General features: G+C 47.8%; 2 long non-coding RNA genes across 2 annotated transcripts; both read right to left on the bottom strand.

The window, feature by feature from the left end:
• Positions 1-5899: 5899 nt before the first annotated feature.
• On the bottom strand, positions 5900-6775 carry LOC134427405 (uncharacterized). The gene is made up of 2 exons (XR_010030149.1): positions 6063-6775; positions 5900-5951 (listed from the first exon to the last, which is right to left on the bottom strand). It is a non-coding gene; the product is annotated as an uncharacterized LOC134427405 (long non-coding RNA).
• A 47-nt stretch (positions 6776-6822) lies between these two features.
• Positions 6823-8781, bottom strand: LOC134427356 (uncharacterized). The gene is made up of 5 exons (XR_010030147.1): positions 8056-8781; positions 7917-7960; positions 7772-7815; positions 7650-7690; positions 6823-7568 (listed from the first exon to the last, which is right to left on the bottom strand). It is a non-coding gene; the product is annotated as an uncharacterized LOC134427356 (long non-coding RNA).
• Between the last annotated feature and the right edge of the window lie 572 nt (positions 8782-9353).

Below are 9353 nucleotides of genomic sequence, written 5' to 3'. Positions count from 1 at the left end.
CTCAGCAGCCCAGGTTCCTGATGGCATATTGCTGTAGGAGCTTGGGAGTCTCAAACAAGTTCGACTCAGGTGAGGTGGCAGCCTCGGTCTGGGAGGGATCCTGCGCATTGCAGAATTTCAGAATGCAACCGGCCACTAAAGGCCCCTGGGCCCGGTATACCAATAATGCCCTTTACACAGGGAAGTGGAACTCACCAGCTCCGGTTCCTGATGTCAGATTGGTGGAGCCATTTGGGACCCTCAAACCAGCCTGACTTTTAGGTGGTGGCAGCTTGGGTCTGGGAGGCATCCTGTGCAATGTGAAATTTCAGCAGCCATCCGGCCACTCCTGTCCCCAGCCTCCTGAAGACACATGCTGACCCTTTACCCAGGTGAGCAAAACTCAACCCCCAGGTTCCTAGTTGCAGATTGGTGGAGGCGCTTGGGACTCTCAAACCAGCTCGACTCGGCTGAGGTGGCAGTTTGGGTCTGGGAGGCATCCTGCGCAATGTGGAATTTCAGAAGTCAGCCGGCCACTAAGGGCCCCTGGGCCCTGAAAACCAAAGCCGCCCTTTACACAGGGAAGTGTAACTCGCCAGCACAGGTTCCTGATGGCAGATTGCTGGAGTTACTTGGGACTCTCAAACCAGCCTGACTTTACGGTGGGGGCAGCTTGGGTCTGGGAGGCATCCTGCGCAATCTTAAATTTCAGAAGGCAGCCGGCCCCTCCGGTCCCCAGGCTCCTGAACAGTCATGCTGACCCTTTCCTCAGGTAAGCAAAAGTCAGGAGCCCAAGTTCCTGGTGGCATATTCCTCGAGGCGCTTGGGACTCTCAATCGAGCTCAACTCGGCTGTTGCAGCAGCTTGGGTCTGGGAGGCATCCTGCGCAATGTGGAATTTCAGAAGTCAGCCGGCCACTAAGAGCCCCCAGGCCCTGAAAACCAAAGCCGCCCTTTACACAGGGAAGTGTAACTCACCAGCTCAGGTTCCTGATGGCAGATTGCTGGGCCCATTTGGGACCTTCAAACCAGCCTGACTTTGCGGTGGTGGCAGCTTTGGTCGGGGAGGCATCCTGCGCAGTCTTAAATTTCAGAAGACAGGCGGCCCCTCCGGTCCCCAGGCTCCTGAACAGTCATGCTGACCCTTTCCCCAGGTAAGCAAAAGTCAGCAGCCCAAGTTCCTGGTGGCATATTCCTCGAGGCGCTTGGGACTCTCAAACAAGCTCGACTCAGCTGAGGTGGCAGCTTGGATCCGGGAGGCATCCTGCGCAATGGAGAACTTCAGCAGGCAGACGGCCGGCCACTCAGACCACAGGCCCCTGATCATTAGGGCTGACCCTTTCCCCACGTAAGCAAAAGTCAGCAGCCCAAGTTCCTGGTGGCAGATTGCTCAAGGCGCTTGGGACCCTCAAATGAGCTTGACTCAGGTGAGGTGGCAGCTTGGCTCTGGGAGGAATCCTGCGCCATGTGAAATTTCAGCAGGCAGCCGGCCACTCCAGGCCGCAGGTTCCTGAAAACTAATGCTGCCCCTTACCCAGGTAAGAAAACCTCAGCCCCCCATGTTCCTAGTTGCAGATTGGTGGAGGCGCTTGGGACTCTCAAACGAGCTCGACTCGGCTGAGGTGGCAGCTTGGCTCTGAAAGGCAGCCTGCGCAATGCAGAATTTCAGCAGACAGCCGGTCACTAAGGGCCCCTGAGTCCTCAACACCAATGCTGCCCTTTACACAGGTAAGTGTAACTCACCAGCTCAGGTTCCTGATGGCAGATTGCTGGACACATTTGGGGGCCCTCAAAGCAACCTGACTCTCCAGTGCTGGCAGCTTGGGTCTGGGAGGCATACTGCGCAATGCAGAATTTCAGCAGGCAGACGGCTGGCCACTCCGGGCCACAGGCTCCTGAACACTAGTCCTGTCCCTTTTCTCAGGTAAGCAAAACTCAGCCGCCCAGGTTCCTTGTTGCAGATTGCTGGTGGTACTTGGGACTCTCAAATGAGCTCGATTTGGCTGAGGTGGCAGCTTACATCTAGGAGGCATCCTGTGCAAGGCAGAATATCAGAAGTCACACAGACAGCCACTCCGGGCCACCGGCTCTCTAAAACTAATGCTGACCCTTTGCCCAGGTAAGCAAAACTCAGCCCCCCAGGTTCCTTGTTGCAGATTGATGGAGCTGCTTGGGACTCTCAAACGAGCTCGTCTCAGGTGAGGTGGCAGCTTGGGTCTGGGAGGCATCCAGGTGTTCCCCCCGACCCTGTGAGAAGCTCTCGCAGTCCTTCCATGAGACAGTGCCGGGAGCAGCCCATAAACCCCTCCACTCAGCAACTCCATGCAAAAGGGAGCTGAGGCAAAGCCTCCCCCTAAAACAGCCTCGCCCCGGCAGGAGCCGCCCCCTCATCATCCTCACACTCACACCTGGGCTGCTCCGAGCCCCCATCATCCTAACAGCTCATACCTGGGCTGCTCCCAGCCCCCATCATCCTCACACTCACACCTGGGCTGCTCCGAGCCCCCATCATATATTTTTCATATTTATATTCACATGTATATTTAGAATTTATATTACTGTATAATAAAAATTATATTATATATTGCATCTCTTCATGTTACTTACATAGATTTCTATTTCTATTTCTATTCATAGTTTGGTATTATATAATAAATATATAGAGATATAAAGATATATTTCTGTATGTCGATTTACATTTCTATAGTACTTATATTATTTAAAATAAAACCCCTGCCTCTAATGACATAAAAAGCTAAGACACCCCTTTCTTTAAAACACATTTAAAATTTTAAAAATAATTTTGTTTGTCATAATTCTATTCACATCTATATTTGTAATTTTCATTTGTTATATTTATAGATATTATATATATTGGAGAGAATACCTTTTTATATAATAATAGATACATTCTTTTGACACAATATATTTCTTTTACTTATATAAATATATATTAAATATTTATTGATATTGACATATATCTGATATATTTGCATTTCTAGTTTTATATTTTTTATGAAATCTCCAGCCCATACCCCAATAAAAGCCAAACAATCCCCAATTTATTTAAACTGTATTTAAACATAAATCCTGTCACAGCTGCGTTGCTCAGCAGTGCCCCAAGCTAATCTGACACTTGTTCATCTCCTGGACCTGAATCTGAACCCGCTCACCTTGATCGCACCTGGCAGAACCATTTTCGTACCTTTTTCTGGCATGTCTTGTTTTTGTTTTTTTTTGTCTTGAGTTTTTGTGCCCTTTATTGCCTCTCTTTCTTGCCTTGTTTCTTGGGGCTTTTACTCCCTTTTTCCTTGATTTTTTTCTGGCATTTCTTGGGGTTTTTTCTTCGTTTCTTCTTGCCCATTTTGGTGTTTATTCTGGTTTTTCCTTGCCCCCCTTGGGGTTTTTTTTTCAGTTTGTTTTTTTTTTTTTTTTCCTTCCCCATCTTGGTTTTTTGTTGTGATTTTGTTTCTTGCCCATCTTGGGGTTTTTCTCTGGTCTGTTTTCAGGGATTTTTCTTGCCCATCTTGGTTTTCTTCTGTGGGTTTGTTGTTGTTTTTTTTTTCTTTTCTTTTTCTTTTTTTTCCCCCTAGGTTTCTCCTTGCCCTCCTTGTTTTTGGTTTTTTTTGTCTGTCTTCCTTCCTTCTTTCTTCCTTTCAGTTCCTTTCCTTATTTTCTTTTTTTCTTTCCCTGTATTTCTAATCTTGGTTTTCATTTCTAGCTTTAGAATAAAAAAGCAGCAGTAGAAACTTTCAGGCTATCTGGGATTACAAAAACCTCCAAAACGAAAATGATTTAAAGAAAACTATTTATTTCCTGGGAACCTGAAATTTTCTACTGCTGCACGTGACATAGAGCGTTTATTCCTTCTTATAGATAGTTGATATTTCATACTTACTTTATACAGCGCTCCCTGCTGTCTGCACAGGCGCACTGCAGGCACAGCGGTGCGGCGACGTTGAGTTCTGTTTAATGAAACTCGGCTTGGTTCAGCTTGGTTCGGCTCTTAGTCGAAACTCATTTAAGTTCGGCTCTTCGGAACAATTCGCACAGTAACGCTTTCGGCACCTTTTACGACAGTCGCGCTTTACGGCACCTTTTACGACAGTCGTGCTTTACGGCACCTTTTACGACAGTCGCGCTTTACGGCACCTTTTACGACAGTCGCGCTTTACGACACCTTTTACGACAGTCGCGCTTTACGGCACATTTTACGACAGTCGCGCTTTACGGCACCTTTTACGACAGTCGCCCTTTACGGCAGTCTTTACGACAGTCGCGCTTTACGGCAGTCTTTACGACAGTCGCGCTTTACGACACCTTTTACGACAGTCGCGCTTTACGGCAGTCTTTACGACAGTCGCCCTTTACGGCACCTTTTACGACAGTCGCCCTTTACGGCCGTATTTACGACAGTCGCGCTTTACGGCAGTCTTTACGACAGTCGCGCTTTACGACACCTTTTACGACAGTGGCGCTTTACGGCACCTTTTACGACAGTCGCCCTTTACGGCAGTCTTTACGACAGTCGCGCTTTACGGCAGTCTTTACGACAGTCGCGCTTTACGGCACCTTTTACGACAGTCGCGCTTTACGGCACCTTTTACGACAGTCGCCCTTTACGGCAGTCTTTACGACAGTCGCGCTTTACGGCAGTCTTTACGACAGTCGCGCTTTACGGCACCTTTTACGACAGTCGCGCTTTACGGCACCTTTTACGACAGTCGCGCTTTACGGCAGTCTTTACGACAGTCGCGCTTTACGACACCTTTTACGACAGTCGCGCTTTACGGCACCTTTGACGACAGTTTTGCTTTACGGCACCTTTTACGACAGTCGCGCTTTACGGCAGTCTTTACGACAGTCGCGCTTTACGGCACCTTTTACGACAGTCACGCTTTACGGCAGTCTTTACGACAGTCGCGCTTTACGGCACCTTTTACGACAGTCGCGCTTTACGGCATCTTTTACGACAGTTTTTTTTCTTGCCCAGTTTGGAGTTTTTCCTGGGTTTTTTTGCCAGTCTTGCGGGGTTTTTTCCAGGTTTATTCTTGCCCATCTTGAATTTTTTTTTCTGGGTTTTTTTCTGGGTTTTTTCTTGCCCATCTTGGTGGGTTTTTTCCTTTTTTTTTTTCTTGGCTTTTTCAGGTTTTTTTCTGGTCCATCTTGCTTCTTTTCTTGCCCATCTTGGGGGGATTTTCTGTGATTTTTCTGGGTTTTTTGAGGATTTTCTCCTTGCCCATCTTGGTTTTTTTTTTTTGCGTTTTTTTCCTGCCAGTCTGGGGTTTTTGTTCTTGGTTTCTTTCTGGGTTTTTCCTTGCCCATCTTGGGATTTTTTTTCCGTTTTTTTTTCCTGGTTTTTCCTGCGTTTTTTCTGGTCCATCTTGTGGGGGTTTTTTGGGATTCTTCTTGCCCATCTTGAGGTTTTTTCCTGGTTTTCTGTGGGTGTTTTCTGCGTTTTTTCTTGCCCATCTTGGGGTTTTTTTCTGGGTATTCTCACCCATGTTTGGTTTTTTTCCTTGGTTTTTTCTGGGTTTTCCTTGCCCACCTTGGGAGTTCTTCCGGTTTCTTTTTCCTGTTTTTTTTTTTTTTTTTTTTTCTGGGCTTTTTCTGGGCTTTTCTTGCCCATCTTGGGGTTTTTAGCTTTTTTTCCCGGGTTTGCTCTTGCCCCTCTTGAGATTTTTTCCCTGGGATTGTTCTGGGTTTTTTCTTGATTTTTTTCTTCCCCATCTTGCAGTTTTTTTCCTGGATTTTTGTGGGGTTTCTTTGTTGCCCATTTTGGGGTTTTTTCTGCTTTTTTCTGGGTTTTTCTTGCCCATCTTGTGTTTTTTTACTGGGTTTTTTGGGCCTTTTCTAGCCTATCTTGGAGTATTTTTCTGGGTTTTTACTTGGCCGGGACCAAAAAAAAAAAACAGCCAGGGTGGAAGGCAGCTGGGGATTTTTTATTCTCAATTTAACAATGAGTTGCAAAACCTGAAAAGCAAAAGTCATATACACAAGGTTAAATCCAGTCAGCATGCGCTCACACACGCAGAGACGAGCAGACAGACACAGCCACGTGCTCTCACACACACTCCTTCTTACACGCTCACTGTGGCCCTTCCCTGAGATGCTGAAGAAGGTGCTTTGACACATCTTCTGGCTGCCGCTCCTTGAGCTAAATGGCAGATCCTGGGGAAATCAGCAGCCTCGGCGACCTGTGAGACAACAGGAAGGGTCAACAAGTGGCTATCTGACAGCTAGGACTTGTCCCCACTCTGGACTGATGAATTTTCTACCCAAAATCCCACAAAAGACAGATGAACAGTAAAGTTGTTATAACTGTTCTACCTAACTGTGACTATGTGCCAGGGCAGGGCAGCTCCGATCATAAGTGGTACAGTCTACACACAATGTAAGCTGACGCATACAGTGCAAGTGTACACAGAGTCTAAGTACACACAATATAAGGCGACATGCTTACATGCAGTGTAAGTACAGACAATATAAGGCAATGCACTTACATTGCATGTACCTATGCTGGCTTATACTGTACGTACTTATACTGTATGTAAGTACATACAATATAAGCCAACATAGGAACATACAATATAAACCACGACTTAAGAAAACTCTCTGGAAGATTACTTATTGAGCCCTGTACCCTTTGAGAAGATGGAACCTATAGAACTACTGCAGTCACGTGAGGAGGGTGTAAGATGCTCCCTCTAGAAGTCCAAGAAAATGGAAAAAAAAGCACTACCAAAGCTGATAGTGAGAAGGAAGATTGGATGAGAACATCTTGTCCCTGTGAGACATTCCTGTCTCAAAGAGTAAAAATGTAAAGATGCTAGAATAAGGGATATCCGGCAAGGAATGTGAGTAGAACATGGCACAGAAGAGAGCCGATAAAGCATTGAGATGTAACAAAGGCCTATGCCGTGGAAGACAATGGACACACACACCATAACATAGACACAGATGACATAACACAGAGACAAGTTGCAACTGCTTGGCACTTTCCCTTTAGGGACCCGAGAGTCCTAGCACAAGACGAGCCAGAGGCCAATGAGGCCAAGGGAAAGGAAGCCCTATGACAACAGCACGTGATGATTAAATGCAACTCATTAAAGGAAGTTAGGGCCAAAGCAGTTAGGAGGATGCTCGAGAGGCTCAGCAAGCCTAGAGAAGGAAGCGGACTGCCAGGTGACTGCGGCTACAGCTCCGGACCTGAAGGCAAGCTCCACGGGGGAAAGAGCCGTGACAACTTCAAGTCGAGGAAGGCAGATGACGCAAAGTTCACGAGAATGTGGAGATGGGTAGGAACTGCCCTGCCTGGCAAAGGCTCTGGTGAGGCTGAGGAGAAACCCTCTCCCTTTACTTCCAGGGAGCCTGTCCCACTACAGACCTCTCCGCTAAGCTGACATCAGATTGCCTCCTGTGATAGTAAAGGCTTTTCCCCTTCTCCCAACCACTGGCCCCGACACTTAGCTTTTGGAAGACAAGCAGACAAAATCCATCCTCGGTCGGACGTGGACGTTGAGACGTTCTCAATGTGTGCGCTTCGGTGCTGCCGCTTCCAAGCTGTGGCTACAAGCCTGCCCAGGGTACCTAAGGCAAAACAGAAAAGGTGACTATTGCCCTCAAAAACAGTAATCCCCGGGACTCCTTCGCACCCCTGCCCCAGCTCACCTCAAGTCTTGATTTGACTCCAGAGGCCGCCCGGAAGATACCTGCAAAAAGAAAATGTACACACTTAGCATGCTGCTGCATAACACTCACCTAGGAATCAGCCCATCTAAACTCCGAGTCACCTGCCCTCCTCTCTTCCCCGGCATGCCTAGGGCAGCGACAGCACCTGCAACGAAACAAAGCAGAAAAGCATGCTGAGATACTGTGAAAACACAACCTCCCAACCCTGACAAGTATGCCGTACTGATACCTTAAGCTTGAACCCACCTGGCATGGGCATGCTGGGCTAGGATAGATGGCAAGCAGTCCATCTAAAATAAAAAGAGGAATAATACATACCTAGAGCTGCACCAGAAACTGAGACCTCAGCAATAACAACTGTTTCGGTACCCTACTCAATGCTCACCTTGCCCACTCAGCCTTGACAGCTGCTCTCTGCCTTGACTTCCTAAAAATAAAGACAAAGAGCAGAGCTGCAGCAGCCACAATTTATGCTTCCTCTGTAGAGACAAACAGTGACTGACCTTCACGGGGGAATCCCCTCACCCAGAATGGGGGGCTCTGCCCTGGATTTATCCTTCTGCAACTAAAAGAAAGTTAGGATGAAAGTGAAAGGGCTGCAGGATAACTTATGGGCTCCACGTATCCTGTGTCCATCTACAAATCCCATCTAGAATCCAACTACACATTACAAATTCCAAGTCCCTGAGACTTCTCATATTGCACCAGGATATGCAGCAGGGCAGAACAGCAGCTCCAGCACAAATGTGTGCAGACACCCGTGACACAGGACAGACAAGACGTGACAAACACTGGGGACACAACAGGAACGGAAATCTCTTATCAAGGAAAATGGCTGCAAGGACTGAGAGAATGCAAAAGAAGAAGAGTTGAAACTGATGGCGAGCTGATGAGGCTCAGAGAACCCTGGAGGAAGAAGATGCAAACAGAATGATTTATTCCAAAAACTGCAAAGATGGATGCCCGAGAATCCTACAGTCAGAATCCTCTCCCTAACCTCACATCCTTACAAGTCCTACTCTGCTATAATGGATCATTGCGCAGCATGGCTGTCCGTACAGCTCAGAACAAGACATGACAAGACATTTGACTGGACGCTTCTAAAGCGAGATGCATTTCTGATGCCTGTGTGAGCTCCCCAGTCAAAAGATCTATGGCATGGGTGCCAGGGCGAGGAACGCTGAGATCACGGATGCTAGGAAAGGTTTCTGAGAGGCCCCTCACAGGGCTAAGATAAGAGACATGAGATATCCAGGAAAACACACAATACACAAGTGACACAAGACACACCAGGACTGCTCTGCCCTGCTGCGCACCTCAGCACTGTGACCAAAAGGGAGACTTTGCTTTTATGGGGCCTAAGGGGCAACATCTTGGCTAACCTCATTGCCAGAGCCAACTCAGACCCCCACCTCAGGGAGTCCTGACAAAGCACCCCACGTTCATCCCCTCTGAGGGTTGCAGCCCTCTGCTTATCTCTCAGACATCAGGGGATGCCTGTGTCAGGTGCAAAGAAAGGCCACCTCGTCAGCTGGAAAGGTCCTGCTGCCACCGGGCTGGTGTCTCTCAGACAGCTAGATTAAAGAGAACCAAACATCAGGGCCTGACCTTGGCACCGCATCGGCCAAAACCCCACCAGTCTGCTACTCACCATGCTCCTAGGAATGCCCAGCACCTCCTAAC

Source organism: Melospiza melodia, chromosome 20 (assembly GCF_035770615.1).
Source record: "Melospiza melodia melodia isolate bMelMel2 chromosome 20, bMelMel2.pri, whole genome shotgun sequence".
NCBI lineage: Eukaryota > Metazoa > Chordata > Aves > Passeriformes > Passerellidae > Melospiza > Melospiza melodia.
The sequence above is the reverse complement of the archived record's forward strand: the minus strand, read 5'-3'. Positions and strand labels throughout refer to the sequence as shown.